The sequence below is a fragment of the Chiloscyllium punctatum genome, chromosome 38, assembly GCF_047496795.1.
Source record: "Chiloscyllium punctatum isolate Juve2018m chromosome 38, sChiPun1.3, whole genome shotgun sequence".
Taxonomy (NCBI): domain Eukaryota; kingdom Metazoa; phylum Chordata; class Chondrichthyes; order Orectolobiformes; family Hemiscylliidae; genus Chiloscyllium; species Chiloscyllium punctatum.
Window position 1 is genome coordinate 41,921,150 of NC_092776.1, and position 18,821 is coordinate 41,939,970.

Consider the following 18,821-nt stretch of genomic DNA (forward strand, 5'->3'; position numbering starts at 1 on the left):
GGAGTGGGTCAATTTATGAAGGAGGACCAGAATGCAGGAAGGTTCCAGGGGAGAGGTGACATGCACACTTTAACAGGTCTATCCCCACCCCAGTCCCCATCAGCCCACTCACACTTATGGTAAGGACAGTCTTTCAGGCTATCATGCATTCTTATCATTACACCTTGAATATATGAATCGTGTAAACCCTGCATAAACTTTCACGTTTAGAAGATATTGATGGCTGCACAAGCAACACCTTGTTTGGTTTTAATTCTGCCTCATTCACCAATACCCCGTTTGTGGATAACTGAATATACACCAGTTCGAAATGCATTCATCGTTTTCATCACAGAATTACCACAGCTCAGCACCCTGGGAAATGGATTTTGTAGTTATTGCTCAATTCCCTAGAGCACTGGGATAATTGACTAACCATGGTGGCATCAGAGTCATCTGTTCTGTGAATGAGAAGGGATTTGACTCTCTAAATTTCAACAAGACCATAGGTTTCACCATTCGGGATGGCACACCATGAGTGGGCATGTAGATGGCAATTGACATTTAATGCAGTGTAATAAGAGTTCAAACATTTGGGAGGAGTAAAAGGAGGGGACATATGCAGTAAATTATACAATATGCACAGAAGAACAGTCTTGAAGAGTTTAAATGCTGTCCTTACTACCTTTAATGGACATGTTCATGCAATACAATTTACCCACTATAAATGGTGGATGATAAATTTATCAAGCGCTTAAAGCCAGACAACACTGTTTATTGAGTCTTGCTTGTTTGCTTCGCTGTTAGTGTCACTAACCATGCAGCTCCTACATCACTGAGAAAAAATATAAGACAGAAACAGAACTCATTTAACACTCTCCTAAATTAACTTTGTTTCACAGTTTACACTTTCTTTTGAGGGATGATTTTAAGCACAGTCTGTTAGACTGAAACAGTCCAAAATGGCAGTTTTTACCACTGATCATCAAACTATCTACTTCAAAAGATGCATGTTCAACTTGCAATAGAATAAAATCAGGGACTGGGGAGGCACAGTGCAAAGCACCATTGCCTCACAAAGCTAGGGAACTGGGTTCAATTTTCAGCCTGGAATAACTGTTTGTGTGGAATTTGTGTGTTCTCACTGCTTCTGCAGGTGCTCTGGTGTTTTCTCACAGTACAAGGATGTGCAGGTTAGGTGAATTGCATATGCTAAATTGTACATAGACTCCAAGGATGTACAGACCAGGTGGATTAGCCATGGGAAATGTGGGTTTACAGGGTTAGAGTGGGGTCTGTGACTGAGCCTGAGTGGGATGCTGTTCAGAGGGTTGATGCAGACCCAATGGGCCAAATGGCCTCTTTCCACACTGTAGGAATTCTATGATTTAGTCTTTTTAAAAATAAATTGTAGTAAGCCCAGGTAGTGAGAACATCATGGTTTGTGAAAGTGGAAACCTTGTAGCTAGTGACAGATGGAGTCCACATATACTGGAACAGCATTTTAACTTATTCAATATCTTATTGTTAAAAGGTATGGATCCTCTGGCACCCCTCAGTGTTGGATGATGATATATTTAACTGGAAACAAGCATCCATATGAATTCAATGAACGGCTGATTGAAATGGCCTGAAGTCTGTCTTTGAACATTCAGAAGGAGGTCACAGTGGAGATGTCAAGCAGTTACAATCAACTGTTCCTGATCCATTAAGGAATGGTAGAAGGGGTGCACAGATCTTTCAATGAACAAAATCTGTCGCAATTTTTCTCCTTACTGCTCAAGCATTTTGTTCTAAAGTGGCACTGCAGCAACCACGGCTCCTCAGGTAAATAACTAATCGCATTTCAACATGGTGCAAATGGCTTAACATGGTCAAGCAGCCATGGGCCCAAAACTGGACATTCTAAATTGACCCATAGCCAGAGAAATCAGGCTGATAGAAAATTGGCCAAGCTACATTAAACAGCAGCTATCAGCTACATGGAACAGTGGAAATTCAGGTCAAAAAGGTCACAAAGCTTCAGGGAAACAGCTATAACCAGCCCAAGGCTTGTGTATAGCAGAAGCATCAATCAGACTTTCTGGCACCTTGACTTTCAGCCAGTGCCTGAGGCTGTGCTCTTTATATCTCCCCAGTATGGCAACAAGGAAAGGTCCCCATTGGCCAAAGAGGAGGTCCAGAGCAAGAGATATCAAAACACACACCTGAATGCCACCCCTCAGTCATGATTCACAGTAGGACTCATGGAAGAAGACCATGCGGCAGCCCAAGAAAACTCAGTAGACGATTTGCCCTGATCTGCCAGACCCATATATTCATGGCAGAGAGGCAGCCCTACACCAGAGAGAAAGGAGATTCTAACGGTCCACCTCAAACATGTGGATCACTGCGGATAATATCCTTTCTCAGATGGATGGAGCTAGACAGAGAGTAGATATTGTGGGAATTCTGGAAATGCTCACATGTTGTTTTTATTAGGGAATATTTTGTTAACAAAATCAAGTTGAACTGCAAACTGAATTGTGACCCTTTGTTCTCCTCACTGAAAAGAATGCTTAGGTAAACTGTATTTAATATATAAACTGGTCAAAGTGTCCAAAGCATGGGCAACTTTACTGAATCAGGCAAAAGTGAGGACTGCAGATGCTGGAAACCAGAGTTTAGATCAGAGTGGTGCTGGAAAAGCACAGCAGGTCAGGCAGCATCCGAGGAGCAGGAAATCAATGTTTCGGGCAAAAGCCCTTCATCAGGAATAGAGGCAGGAAGCCTCCAGAGTGGAGAGATAAATGGGGGGTGGGGTGCGGTGGTTGAGGCTGGGGAGAAGGTAGCAAAGAGTACAATAGGTGAATAGGTGAATGGGGGTGGGGATGGAGATGATAGGTCAGAGAGGAGGGTGGAGTGGCTGGGTGAAAAGGGAGCTTGGCAGGTAGGACAGGTCATGAGGACAGTGTTGAGCTGGAATTCAGTACATGGTTGAAGAGCTTCAGGGCAGAGGAGATGACCTGGGGATTGCAGTGAGAGAGAGACTCACTCCAGCTCCGCACTGTCCTCGTGACCTGTCCTACCTGCCAATCTCCCTTCTCACCTATCCACTCCATCCTCCCCTCTGACCTATCACCTCCATCCCCACCCCCATTCACCTATTGTACTCTTTGCACCTTCTCCCCAGCTCCAACCCCCCCATTTATCTCTCCACTCTGGAGGCTTCCTGCCTCTTTTCCTGATGAAGGGCTTTTGCCCGAAACGGTGATTTTCCTGCTCCTCGGATGCTGCCTGACCTGCTGTGCTTTTCCAGCAATGCTCTGATCTAAACTTTACTGAATCTCCTACCATGGGTACCTGCCCTGAATAAACATGAGTGATACAGGTGACAAAGGCACATTGTTAAATTTGAAGGTCAAAGGCTTCAAGTTAAAACCACATGACCCTTGGCGTATAAATTGAGGCATGGAAGAAATGGTGAACCTACAGAAAACATTGGGAAGAGTGGAGTGAGACAGTTCTGGCTGCCTAACTTTAAGAAGGATATCAAGGCCATTGAGAAGACTGAGAGAAGATTCTCTGAAATGGGACCAAGGATGAGAAGCATTAATTATCAAAGCATCAAAACACATGGTAGAACTACAGAATTTATAGCATTAATCAGCTACAGAAATAGCTAAGATTAATTAACCTCATAGATTCATAGCTGCTTCAAAATCACTTGTTCAGCAGAGTTGAATTTGTTCAGATTTGAAATAATAGTCACATCAATAGATTTCTGCTCAATTTCACAGTATTTTGTGGATGAGAATTTTTCTGAAACACAGGTCTCCCGTGGTGTCCACCCAGCAATATATTCTTAAACTCAAATTTTCTACAATGTGGAATTCACTATTGTGCATAATGCCCATTTATTTTGAACTGTTCAACAATTCTGTCAAAATAACAGACAGAGAAATATTATATAACCACATGAGCCATTAGAGTGCCATTATCATCAATGGTAATTTCTACTCTTACTGAATGCTAATCTGATTTTTTTGGGAACAAAATAGAAAGAGCACCTAATTATATGCTCAGCTGCAACTTAAAACACCTATTCCAGCCAAATTCTCAGTTGAATGTTGCCATTAATATGTAATGATTACCAGAACGTCTAAAACCTGGAATCACTGTCTGTGACAGCAGATGCATAAATATATCCATAACTGATTCTCACACATATCAAAAAGCCAGCTCTATTCATCAAAACAAGCTGGTGTCTGCTGCCATCTTGGATGTGAGGAGAAATAGCAGGATATATTTTGCTCATTCATTTTATCTGCTCTGCACACTACACAAAATTGGGAGCGATTTCTTGACTGTGCAGACTAGAAGATGTATGAAAGAAAATGATTGTACTTTCTCTAGCTTTTATTTTGCAACCTCTGCCCACTCTTTCAAAACTTTTGATGTGCTGAGATTGATTTCAGGTGCGGGGGTGCATGATAGAAAAATGAAGCATAGTATAAAATGTTGCAACTCCCCAGGGACGTTCAAGCTGCAGGATTTATCATTCTCTGCCAATTGTCTTGTCATCCCATGATGTGCGGCTTAGTGTTTTGAAACTCATCAGAGTACATGGGAAGTAAATGAGAGGAAATGGGCAGTGGCGAGTTGGTTGGAGAGTATCGTGAGATCCGAAAAATGAGATTCTCAATACTGAGAAATAAAAGACTGATGTGCTACCCAGGGTTAGATGGGAATCTCACTGCACGGATGCTCATTCATTTGCAGTTTGCTATTTTCCCAGGCAGTGGAGAGAAATTTGACAATTCCTCACATGAGCGTCTGAGCAAGTGTCTTTTCTGGATCCCTACTTTGACCAGTAGCTCCCAACACATTCCACGGGGAATGAATTCTTGTATCCCCTGTCCACAGAGGTCGGCATAGACAAAGCACCAGCCTCACCCCCTCATCATGCCACGCTCGAGACTCACATAATACAGCTTGGTACTTCAATGCTGCATTCTGCAGCTAACCAACACTGTTCATTTCAATGCAACTGTGAGGCCATTTTGCATGAACAGGCACCCACCAGTGAATCAGGGCTCCTCACATTCACACACTTCGCAATAACTGTGTGGATGCACACGGCATCGCTGCCTTGCCTGTACTTTTAGAACAGCTAAATAGCCAGGCAACCTGTCATGATTGGCAGTCAGAAGCAGTCTGAGGGGACTATCATCGTAGAGTCATAGAGTCATAGAGATGTACAACATGGAAACAGACCCTTCAGTCCGACCCGTCCATGCCGACCAGATATCCCAACCCAATCTAGTCCCACCTGCCAGCGCCCAGCCCATATCCCTCTAAACTCTTCCAATTCATATACCCATCATCAGTCAGGAAAGGTGGTGAGCTACCAAAGTGAGTGAGTAGGAAACACAAAGAGCAGGAAGGATGAGTAGTTTGGGGTCTTGGACATTGAGGGAAGGTGCTGAATTAATATTGAGAAGGTTAGACCTTAAGCCCTGTTAGGAAGTAGGTGCAGTGACAGAGTTCGAGTGACTGTGAGGCAATAGACAGAAGATGATGGCAATCTTTTTTGCAGTAATCAGAAGATCATTAACTTCTTGAGACACTGCAGCTTGCTCATGCAAGCCACAGACACAGCGCTGACTCAGGTGGCCACTTCACACCAGGCCTGCAGTCTGGTGTGAATGCAAGACAGTTCTGACACCAGGGAACATTTTGCCACTGATGAGTGCAAGGCAGTGTTGTGGAGGAGTGGGGCATACTTAATAAGGTGAACAGTGTAAAATTGTGCAAAAAAGTCACAAGGGCCAGAGGGAAACCCATAGTAAATTTAACTGCGCCCCCTCCTTGAAATTAATACAACCTAATTTTAGGGAAATTTAGCCTAATGTGCTCAGGCAACAACAAAATGGTTCTGCTCTGAAAGAGGGTCACTGAACTGAAAACATTAATTCTGCTTTCTCTCCACACTGGCTGTCAGACCTGCCAAGTTTTTCCATCAATTTCTGTTTCTGTAACAACAGAATGTTGTCTTAAGCACGAATGCCCCTCATGTGAAAATTTCCAAGTTCTAAACCTTCATGATGACAGTATATTTTTATGGGAAGTACTGGGTACTCCTGGATTAATTTCATAATATATCCATAGAACAGATGTAAGAAAATAATGAGTTGAATTTTCCCCAGCACCTGAATGATGTGGGCAATGGCAAAACTATTGGAAAAATGTGGCAAGTTCAGAAAAATTAGATTTGAGATGTCAAGAAAAAGTCCGATTTTCCACACAAGGTTTAAATGATGAGGTGACTATCTCACTGGAAAGTTGAGACACCTAGTTGCATGCATTTACATCTCAATAGTATCTAATCACACCTTACCTATATACAGTATCCTACTCTCCCTCTTGCGCAGAGTAACTAGACAGCGATAATTCCTGACTGGTATGTCAGAGCAGGTACCGGGCACCTCCATCTCGCTGCTTGCTCCTCCGTGCCTCTAGCTTGGTCAACAATTCTCAACATTTCAGGCTACACTCCATGGGCAGTGACCACATGCAGTTCCTATCCATGAAGGTTTGCATTGGACACACACCTGCCTCACATGGCACATCTCCAATCCCATTAAAACACTGCACATCAATACTGTACTTTGAAGCATGCCAGCAAATTCCTGATGAAGGGCTTATGCCCGAAGTGTCAATTCTCCTGCTTCGTGGATGCTACCTGACCTACTGTGCTCTTCCAGCACCACAATCTCAATGATGACAGCACCTTTCATTGCAATGCTGCTGCCAGGCTGCTTATGTGCAGGGTTAGACATACATCCCTTACATCAGACCTGGGTGTACCCATGGCCACTTCACTTTCTATCGTTACTGCTCACTCACCTCAAGCACACTTTGAAGGTCACCGCATCTTTGCCTTGCCCATAAAACAATCCATCTGCCAAACATTTGCCCACTCACTTAGCCTATCAATGTCCCTTTGTCAACTCTTTGTAAGCTCCTCAAAACTTGCTTTCCAGTCTACTTCTGTATCAGCAGCAAAGAATGCCTACATTATAATTGGTCTATTCAACTAACCCCTTAATATAGATCGTAAATAGTTGAGGCCTCAACACTGATCCCTCTGGCACTCTTCTAGTCACGGTATGGCAACCTGGAAATGACCCATCAATGCTGACTTTGTTAACCAGTCCACTAGCCATGCCAATATATCACCTCCAAGAGCATGAGCTTTTACCTTTTGTAGTAATCTTTACATGGTACTTTCTCCAATGCTTTTCAAAATGCTTTTTACTCTATATCTCTTAGTTCCCATTTATACATCCTTTTTGGTACATCCTTAAAGAATTCTTACAAATTTGTCAAACATGATTTCACTTTCACAAAACCAAGGGGTCTCAACCTGATTGTTTTATGCTTATCTAAATATCCTGTTTACTTTGTTTATAATGAATTTCAGCATTTTCCTAATGACAGCTGTGAGGTTAACTGGCCTGTGGTTTCCTGCTAAGTATATCCATCCAACAGAGGTGTCACCTTTTATTTTTCCAAACTGCTCCAACATTTAAGATTGCATCAAGTATCTCTGCAGCCTCATTTTTTAAGACCATAAGATGCAGGCCATCTGGTCAAGGGGCCCTATCAGCCTCAAGGCTAGTGAGCTTTCAGAGTAACCTGATTATTTTAAATTCCTCCCTCCTTTTTACCTTTTGATTTTTGAGCTTTTCTAGAATGATTTTTGTCTCTTCTGCTATGAAGATAGATACAAAATACTTCTTCAGAGACTCTAACATTTCATTATTTCTCATTATTAATACTCCCAGAGGGTAGAATGCCCAATTTAGCTATTTTTGTTTATACACTTATAAAACCAAACAATAAAAATGTTTAAATGTCTTGCTAGATTTTTATCATACTCCAATTTCTCCCTCATTATTCTTTCTTAGTCAAACCTTTGCTGGTTTCTAAAATTATTCTTACCCTACCATTGACCTTTGCAGCATTGCACACCTTCTTTCTTCCATCATTAACTTCCTTAGTTATCCGTCCATGTTGGTGCATCCTTCTCATTGAGTCTTTCAAGGATATATTTTATTGAGAAAGACAGTAATGAAATATATGCATAAAATGTTTGCTACTGCTACACCTTTACATGATTTTTCCATTTCACTGTACCTGGTCCTGTCTTCATACCTTATAATTGCCTTTTTTGAATTTTAAATTTCAATTTTCTGACACAATCCTCACCCTCAAACAGAATGTAAAATTCTAACATGATACAATCACACTTACCTCAAGGATCCTTAACTATGAAGTTATTAAATATCCCTACCTCATTACGCATTACCAGCTCTAAAATAGCCTGTTCCGTCATTGGTTCTAAAATGTATTGTTCCCCTGAACTCTCTCAAACACTCCACAAATTCAACCCTCAGGCTACTTTTGATTATTTGATTTATCCCATCTAAATGAAGATTAAAATCTCACATGGCGTCTGAGGCACCTTTCCTACAGTTGCCCAGTATTTCTTGACATCTATTCTGTCCTATAGTGTGGTTACTGTCAAATGGCCAACAAGTAATGTCCACCAATTATTTATTTCCTGAGTTTTTTGTTATCCCTACCCAAACAGATTCTATATTATTTTATTTGTTCATGACATGAAGGCACTGCTGACTAAGTCAACATTTAGTCCTTATCACTAATTGCCCAAGACACATACCATAAGACCATAAGACCATAAGACATAGGAGTGGAATTAAGGCCATTCGGCCCATCGAGTCCACTCTGCCATTCAATCATGGCTGATGCGGATTTCAGCTCCACTTACCAGCGTTCTCCCCGTAGCCCTTAATTCCTCTAGACAACAAGAACCTATCAATCTCGGCCTTGAAGACATTTAGATAAGACTACAAGTCAACCATGTTGCTGTAGGTCTGGAATCACATTTGGTTCAGACCAGGTAAAGATCACAGATTTCCTTCCCTAAAGAACATTTTGGCCTTCTGAACATAGGTCATTTCTCTCTAATGATCTCATTGTTTATTAATAGTGTTACTCTCACTCTTTTCCTAGAGAGTAAAGATGGGTCAAGTCCTGGGGATTGGGTCTAAACTGAGTGAATGGGGGTCGGGCCCACTTTGAGTGAAGGATGGTCGAATCTGGATCAGGTGATGGGGGTTCCCGCATCCTGGAGATATCAGGTCAAGGTCCTGGGGTTGTAGATGGTCTGTGGGAGGTGTATGAGGTAGGTATGGAGTCAGTTGAATAGTTAGTTAGGAGTTAGACTACGTGAATAATAGTCTAAACCTTTTCAGAGTATCTATTGACTTAATTTTATCAGAACCATTTTAAGTCACTGGTTTATAAGGAGACTGTTAGGTGTGAATAAATTTGTCCAGTGGAATTTTCACTTTCCCAGGCAATTCCTACAGCATTTGCTATGATGGTATTCCATACGGTTCCCATACACAACTCCCATCTGTACTGGGAAAACAGCTATCTGGCCATCAGAAAATCCAGGCTAATATATTATGTTGCATTGATATAATTCCTCCTCTCAGTCACATACATAGATATTATCATACATAGTTCCAGGTAGGTCCAATTTTCTTTTTAGATTTAAAAACTTGCGGAGTTACTCTTAAGAATGTTTTAAATGAAAGTTGTGACTGTGGCAAAGAAAAAGAATGATCATGTAGCCAATTTACATTGAAAAGGTGGATTACTCTCCCTGAAATATGGTGATTGTGATTCTTTCAATGTAGGTAATACTCCATGATACTTGGTTAGCCTGGTCACTGTGGTTAACACTGCCGTCTCACAGCGTCAGGGACCTCAGTTTGATTCCACCCTCAGGCAACTGTCTGTGCGGAGTTTGTACATTCTCCCTGTGTCTGCATGGGTTTCATCGCATGTTCCAGTTTTTTCTCATAGTCCAAAGATGTGCAGGTTAGATGAATTGGCCATGCTAAGTTGCCCATAGTGTCCAGGGTTGTGCATGGTAGGTGGAGTATCCATAAGAAATGCAGAATTATAGGGATAGAGTAGGGGAATGGATCCAGGTGGGATGCACTTCAGAGGCTCAGTATGGACTTGATGGCTCGATGGCCTGCTTCCACAATGTAGGGATTCTATGAAGTTATGCAAAATGACTGGGATTCCTGACCCTTCAAGAGCGTCAAGAAGAAGTACTGTAATCTTCTTTATTTATGTCTACATGCTCAACCAATCAAGTTCTTCAACCAAAGGAGTCAACTCAGCCTATGGAGTTGTGAAAAATTCACAAATCCTACTTCACAAAAGGCTCAGACAATTACTGCATTTCACAAATTTGATTTATTATACTTTCCCTGATACCATTAAAGCAGAAACCCAATATGGAGCAAACTGAATGCACGCACGCCAAGTATTTTTTATATCAACTCACTTTTGTAAAGAAAAAGGAAGAAAAACATACATTTGGAAAAAATTTGCAACCAATCAAATACTTTTTAAAGTGCCTTCTAATGGAGGGAAATTATTGACCAAACTTTATTCATATAATTGTAAAACAGAAAAATAGTATGAAGGGCTTTGGAAAACAGGAGCATAAAATGAACTAGTGTCTCAACATTTAATTAAGTAAAATACACAAAGATTAATGCAGATTAACATCTTTAAGAGTTATGCAACTGTCTGCATCTACATATATGTAAACATAATATCTAAAGGAAACATCAGTGTGTACAATGACATGGTTTTTCACCCATAGTGAAAGAAGACATAATGCATTTGATGGTGCCAATTTTCTCAAATGGATGTTAATGAATCAACAACCTATTTTATACCTGATTCTAATATTCATTGTTTTCACAAGGTTAAATGGTTGCATAGCTAATAATATAATCAAAGTTTTAACATGTGACAATACTATCCCTTTAACAAGGTTCTTTTGTCATTGTTTGTTTTTCAAGAGAGGTCATAAAGGCAGAGGTATCAAGTTGTCTTCTTTAACAATGACAGGGGACTGGTCAGTTTTCTTAGTTCAGGTTTTTTCTAGTTTGGTTTAGTTTTAGCAGGCAGTCATGCATGCTTCAGCAGATGATCCTTGCCTGACTTGTCTCTCTGAAATCTCTCCTGCCTGTAAGAACCTGTGTTTGAAAAGACCTTTTGTCAAGAGATGTGTTTATTGGACGTTGTGGGAATTGATTAGCTCCTTAGTTAAGTCGTGTTATCGAGCCGGTTGAGTTTTTGAATAGTTATGTTATTTTCAATTCTGTTTTCTTTTGTTTGTGTTTCAACTGTAGTGTGTAAATAAACTCTGGTTTGCGTAAACTTGAGTGAATTGACCAGTTGCATCACACCTGGAATACTCATTTTGTATCTGCTTTTAACTTTAGGGTTTAGACTACCTTCTGGAAATAGTTTGAGGGGGTCTGCCCTGGTCCATGACCAACAGAAGGTCAAAACAATGGAAAACATTTGAAGCATTACATGCATTCCTCTCAGGTTGTAAATGTTAACTCAATTATCTAACATGTTAGAAATAGCAATCAGCTCACATAATACCATTGTAAATGAATATTATATTCAAACAGTCCCCTTCCCAGATAATAAGTATGCTTTCACAAAGGTTTCCCTATTAACATCAATAAGCTTTCATACACTTCTGCCTCTTAAGAGGGAAAAAAAATATTTGGAGAAGTAGAATAATTATTTTTAAAAATACATGTAATTTCAGATGTAAAACCAAGCTTAGGATTCAATCAAGGCACCATAAACACCTCCACATACTAAAACAAAATGGAGAGTTGTAAAGTCTAAGGTGATATTGCAGGAGGATTCTTTGACAAAAAAAATTAATCAAAATCTCCTTGTCCATTAACATGGATAGAATACTTCTTTATGAAGTGCATGTGCCCTAGGTTTATAAGTGTCAAGAAATATTAGCTTCTCAGAGGTCAAATTATACAAAAGACTGGTTTTGTTGAAGGAATTAAAAATGTATATAATAAAGCTTAAATGTGTTCCTAATTTTCATACAGATCAATCCAAATGAGATGATATTGATAAATATTGTGATAAATATTGAGCTAGTTAAGCAGCACCATGCTGATAAAATGAGAAGCTCAGTTTGAATACTGCTCTCCAATAGGTCAGTGTTGTTCATGTCTAATGTGGTTACAAACAGGGAATTTTATCTGCAAGGTAAATGTACTGATAAATATGTTGTACTGCAAACAGGTAATAACTTTACACTGGGCAAAGCACTTCAATGTCAGTGATGTTTTTGCATTTGTGGTAATGCTTTTATTCATAATATATAATTCTGAGGGGTCTTGAATCATGGAGTCCAATGGTTCGATGCAGAGAGGATGTTTCCCCTTGTGAGGCTGTCTGGAATTAGGGGGTGCAGTTTAAAAATTACAGGTCTCCATATTAAGATTGAGGTAAGGAGAATTTCCTTCTTTCAGGGATTTATTAGTCTGTGTATTTCTGTTTCCCAGAAAACAGTGAAGGCTGGCTCATTAAATATATTCAAAGCTGACTTGGACAGACTTTTGGTCAGTAAAATCATGCTTATGGGGAATGTTGAGTTGGGAATTCAGTCAAATCAAATCAATCATGATCTAAATGAAAGGTGGAGCAGGATAGAGGGATTGAATGGCTACTCCTCCTATTAATTCTTTTGTGCTCAGTAACCTGGCCAGAACTCTTCCAAACATAATGGGCAATACTTGTGTTCTGATGTGCATTAACATCTGAAAAATACATTTCCTGTCATGATCATATTTCCTGAAGATTGCATATACCACCCTAACATATAGGTATCCATGTGCTGAGTGCTGTAACTGGCTATTTGAGACTGATTACCTTACTTGTTCCATGTTCAGCTGACAAAATATTTGGCATTGTATTTCATATATACACTGAAATTGCAATAAACACACTGCCTCTCAAGTCCTAGCTTCTATCTCTAAATATTTCTCAAAAGTTCTTTTATGAAGGACTTGGCCTCCAACAGATGTAATGGTGCCAGGAGTGTGTAGTGGCACAGAGCAATAGAATTCCCAGCAGCTTCAGAAATCATCAATTTGGATGATCCAAAGCCTACGAAGCATGTTGAAATTTGTGGAAGAAATGATAGATTTGTTTGCTTAATGGGAGTCGCATGTATTCAATACCGTCAAGCGCAAAGCAGAGTTGGTATTCTACCTGAAGCAGTATATACATGCAACAATAATATATACCAATAATACTGCCAAAGCCTTGAGATTAAGAAGTTAGAAAGGTATGCTTGAAAATCCATCTGTAATATCCATCAGGCAAGGATTCAGAAACATTGCAGTATTACAACAGACAGCATGATATGTTATCATTTACAGTCAGGACATGGTCTCCCTTGGCATTATTCTCAGATAAGCTTAAGAATAGGCAGGTGGCTTTTAAGGATTGGCATTAGTCCTTTACTGGCAGCTATTTATGGGCAAATAATTTTGAAAAAAGTGCCCCTGAGTGTGCAGGCAAGGACAGCTGTAACATTACAACAAGTCTTCTGGGAACTTGTTGGGAATTTATTGCCAGTTCCCATAGGCCATTATGAAAAAGGACATGATGCACAATTCACTAAGCACAAGGGTACATCATAACAGCATGTCAAAGTCACTGTGCACTCATACAGTTATATCAATAACAATAAGTATTTAACATGGTAAGAATTGCAGTCAGTTCTTTTTATGCAAAATTGAAGAGAAAATTGGTTTGTAGATGACAAAGGAACAGTGCCTCATTTGGTGCCAAAAACACAGCTGGGCAAATATAGCTTGCAGTACCTAACATTTAAATTGCCTGTATGCAGACCAATCAACCATGGCCTCCCATCACTTTCAGAATCAATTTTTTTATTGCTCTCTGTTTGAAACTAAAATGTATTGCTATTTTAAATTCCAAATTCATAGCCACTCAGTGCTTTTAAGTCCTTATACATATTCAGACAAATCCAAAATCTCTGATTAATCTGGGAAAACAATACTATTATGTGGCACCATGAGTAACATGTGGTTTCTTTTTGGAAAGTTTTAATTGATTTGCAACATGGCAAGACATAAAACCATTGCCCACTGACCTAAATCCAAAACTTGGTTGGTAAAAATCAAACCTTGAGACCCAAAAGGGTGTTCAGGGGTAATCCTAACTTTAATTAAAAGAAATGGGGCAGTAGTTTCTGTTGAATTCCATAGTTTTCTTTTCCAACATGATAAGCCTGAAATGAGCCGAAATAGCACATGTTATCAATTAATTCAAAATGCAATTTGAATTTTCACTATTTTTGGAGCTAGTTTAAAACGTTGTGTGTTAGAAGTTAGCCCTAGTCATCCAACCAGTAATTCTCCAGATTGAGTTGTTACTTTGCAAATCACACTATTTGTGGTGACTCTTGGACAAAGCTTTTTACTTTTGGCCCTGGGTCACATAAATGAATAGCTGTCAAGTTTTTTTTTAAATGAAAGAAACTGAATACTATATCACCACATAGCCAACAAATGATTCTTAGTTTTAAAAATTTTTAAAAAGCATTTTTAAATGGAGTTGCTCACAGGAGGTAGATTAGACACAAAACAAATGTTTTAAGTCAGTAAAGTTGGATTCCTCAAAGTGCTAACTATTTGCAAAGTGAAACATCTGTGTGTCTACCTGCACCCAACATTGGTGACCTATCCTTTGTTGTACATGAAGAGGCAATCTGCCAGGATGGGTATTGGAATTATCTCAACTGCAAGTAAAAGAATGTAAGCTCCTGTAACTGATCTGCCTCCTTTAGAACGGTGTACTGAGGCAGACCAACTTGTCACTCCTTATCAGTACATTATACCTTGAAGTACTGAAAACCTGTCTGTTTCAGTAATTGTCATTCTGTTGAAGATGTCAAATGATGCTGGTCAACTAGAAGTTCAATTGTTTATATTAATGGATGACATTGACATTGGAATCAATGTGGGCAGATGGTCCTCAGTCCAGTGTAGGCAGCCTCCAATACCTGTGCAGTGAGAAACCCAGGAATTTGATGTCAGGTTGGAGACCTCAACTTCATCCTCTCCTATTCTAGTTTTTCCTGAACTGGGTTTGAAAGTCAATCAACTGCACCTTTGGATAAATAGTGAGGAAATAGTTAAGATAGTTGCCTGCTTAACCAAGACTTATTTAAACTCTGTATCCTGGATTTCCCAGCCAGGGTACAATATTTCTTGTGCTGTCAGTAACCTCATCAAGACTACTGAGGTTAGTGCACAGCAGGAAGAGCTTTTATCAGTGAAATTGGCAGGCTGGTAAGGCTCTGATCAATTACACTAAAGAGCTGCAACCATATGGCCATCAGAAGATTGCAGTTCAAAGCATTTCTTCTCATGGGGCATGCTATCATTGCTTCACAGACAATTGGCATCTTATTGGCAGGTACTTCACACACCTTCAGTTGTACGTCCCTGCTGCCAGACTTCAGCACTGCATGGGAGCAGCTCTGCTGAGTGTTAAGAAAAGAAGCTGCGTTACCACAAACTGCTTAGCACTAGCTTCCTTCTTCCCTATGCCCTTTGACGAGGCAGTGGGGTCTGATTGACTTTGAGGTGCATCTCAAACTAGGTGAGACCCCCCCCCCCCCCCCCCCCACACAGGACTTACAGGTGCAAGATCAGATCTTGTTTCATATCCGAGCACCAGTATCCCAGGAGGCCCACACAGCTTCCTGGAACAAGTGCTACTTGGTCCAGTCAACAAGGTGCCCAGAGGAGCTGACCCCCAAACCTAGAGTCCCCATCTCTTGGTCAATTGGCAAAATGTTGTGAGCATTTGGAATGACTTGTGTGGTGAATAAGAGAGAATATTATTTGTGGAATGTGACTGAGGCATTAGTACTTGAGCACAATAGACTGAGAATGAGTGTGCCCTTCCTAAGTGGGAATGTGAGGGAAATGAGTGGCATCTTGCACTGTCCATGAGAATGGCAGGCGTGTCAAAGTGTATGGGGGCTGATAACTGAAAGTGCTCCTGCATTATTGCAGCCCCCCACAGAACTCACATCCTCTTGGCGCACTGGCTCTTGGCTCTTACTCACTTCCTCAGCCACTTGCACGCTTGGTCGGAGACACCTGTCCATTTCATATATGCTGAAACCTCAAAGATCCAAGTATTGGCAAACTGTACTCTATTCCCTTTAATTAGATATCCTTCCTTTTACAGAATGGATGTAGCATCCCACCCACCCTCTCTGATAATTATTTCATCTTGGAAACATCCAAGCACACAAACTAATGAAAAGGGATACTGACCCATTGTTCTGAAAGGGATCAAGGTGAGAAGATAGAATTTGCCAGTGATAGTGCTCCTGGTAATCCTGCTCCTTGTAATCTAAGGGTTCTAAACTTCCATGCAAGCATTAGCCATTCCATCGCACTAAACTCTACCTCTATGAAGGGTGTAATTGTAGTGTTCTAAAACATATTATAGACATGAATCATAATAAATAGATCTAATTTACTTAGGAAAGTCAGTTTACTTATTAATAGGCTCTCCTCATAATTCAAAAACCTATTAATTTTTAAAAGCACCATCAGTCTGGGTTTAATGGATTACAGTTAACTATAACCTCTGTTATCTGATGGCTATCAGATGCTTGTTTTTCCCTATGTCCAACGTTGCAGTGTGCTGACTTTGGAGAGGGAATACGGGCAAGTTGCTGTCAGGATGCTGGGGGCTTTGGGATCTGTGCACAAGAAGTGGACAATCCAATCGCATCAGTGGGATGGACTGCAACTTCCTCCTATTAATTAATTTCACTCAATGGACATAAATTATGCTGATTAAAAAAATGCAACTTTCTCTATAATTCATTAGGCAAAACCATTTGAGTCATTTGTGGTGACAAAATGCCAGTTAATCATAAAAAATTCGAAAATATATTTCAAAAATATATAAATATTTATTATCCATTAGCATGTGAATGGTATTACTGGGCCAACAAATCATGTTTAACACTGCACTATAAAAGTATGCAGAATTTGTCAGTCGGATGTTACAGGACACTAAATCACCAGCCCCAGTTTTTAGGGAAAGCATAATTCATAACTTATTCAAGTCAAGATACCTTTATGTCTAATAAATTTTGGAAATGCCACTGATCTAAATTCAAAGCCCAAAGTCTTATTTTTAGCCCTACCTGCCTGTAAATAGTTCAGCCCAGGGTTAAAATGGCAGTCATTTCTTACTCAACTCATTCTCACCAAGTACCTGCTGTCGTTAAGAGGAGAGTTCTTTGATACTCAAATGTCAGTATTCAAAGTGAAACATGCCCTGAAGCAACCATAACTTCAAATCCTGGCTGTGACATCTAGTACCAAAAGCTACCATGGAAGACTAATAACAGACAGGTTCCTGGAACATAAATGGTCAGACAATGTATTTTAAATTAATTTTTCCAAGATGTCATTTTAATCAGAGGGGAGAGGAGTGTCTTTCAACATCCCACAAGGAATATTTGGGGCTATGGGTCTTGGTTTCCAATTACCAATGCCATGGTGACCTCAGTGCTTCCATCCAATCCCCACTGGCCTGCATTACTCACTTCGACAGGGACTACTTCATTGGGCATCTGTGATCAGTCATGATTTCCTGCTACAGCTCCCTGGCTAGTGAGTGGGGGAATGGAGGGCACCTTTTGTTAGAAATGAAATGAGCCCCAAAAAAGTGACAAAAGACCTAGGCCTCAGTCTAGAATCATCAAGTACGCACCTTTTCTGCTCACACCCCATACAGCACACTACCATTCATGATTAGTTGCTCAGTGATTAGCACTGTTGTCTCACAGAACCAGGCACCCAAGTCCGATTCCCGCCTTGGGCAAATATGTGGAGTTTTCATGCTCTCTGTATGTCTTCATGGATTTCTGCAGGGTTCATTAGTTTCTTCCCACGGTTCAAAGATGTGCAGGTTAGGTGGATTGGTCATGCTAAATTGCCCATAGTGTTCAGCAATGTGCAAGCTGGGGTGGATTGGCCATGCTAAATTGTCATAGTACCCAGCACTTGCAGGCTGGGATAGATTGGCTATGCTAAGTTGTCCATAGAGTCCAGCATTGTGCAAATTGGGCTGGATTGGCAATGCTAAATTGTCCCATTGTGTCCAGGCATGTGCAGATTAGGTAGATTAGCCATGGGAAAAATACAGAGTTATGGGGATAGGGTGGGGGACTGGGTCTGGGTGGATGCCCTTTCAGAGGGTCAGTTCTGACTCAATGGACTGAATGATCTCTTGCGGCACTCTAGGGATTCTATGATTAAATTCATATCCATTGTTGCATAATGGACAGACCTAATTGATACAACGAAGTGAAATAACTGGGAGGTGTTTAAAGCAAACAAAAACCCCAATGAACAGCTAATGTAGTCTGTTGTAATTTAATTAAACTTTTGTTTCAGCCAATTTATTTAGCATTAGCTTCTAATGCCATATGAGCAGTTTCCAATGTTCCAGAAGATCAGCAAAGTAATTAGGATATCAAGTGTTCCTATAATTGTGAAGTGCACATATAAAGTTAAACCTCCGTTTCCAATTTTATACCCATATAATGCAAGTTAAACAGTCTGAAAGAGGCAAATACATAAAATAAGTATGGTGAATCTCAGGTTAAACCACCATCAGTCATCTCTCTCATGAGAGAATGGGCCAATGGTCCAGTAGGACTATACTTACTTTACCTTTACCCGATAGCACCAAGTTCATAGGGTTTTGATATCAAGTTGTTCATTGCCCATTAGTTGACTTGAGAAGGTAGTAATTAGCCTTTCCTGTGAACTACTGGT

The 18,821-nt window shown here is 40.3% G+C and overlaps 1 protein-coding gene across 2 annotated transcripts in view; it reads right to left on the minus strand.

The window, feature by feature from the left end:
- The window catches only part of LOC140463550 (heparan sulfate glucosamine 3-O-sulfotransferase 1-like), a 142,834-nt gene that overhangs the window by 90,144 nt on the left and 33,869 nt on the right, over positions 1–18,821 (minus strand). The gene's annotated exons all lie outside the window — the stretch shown is intronic.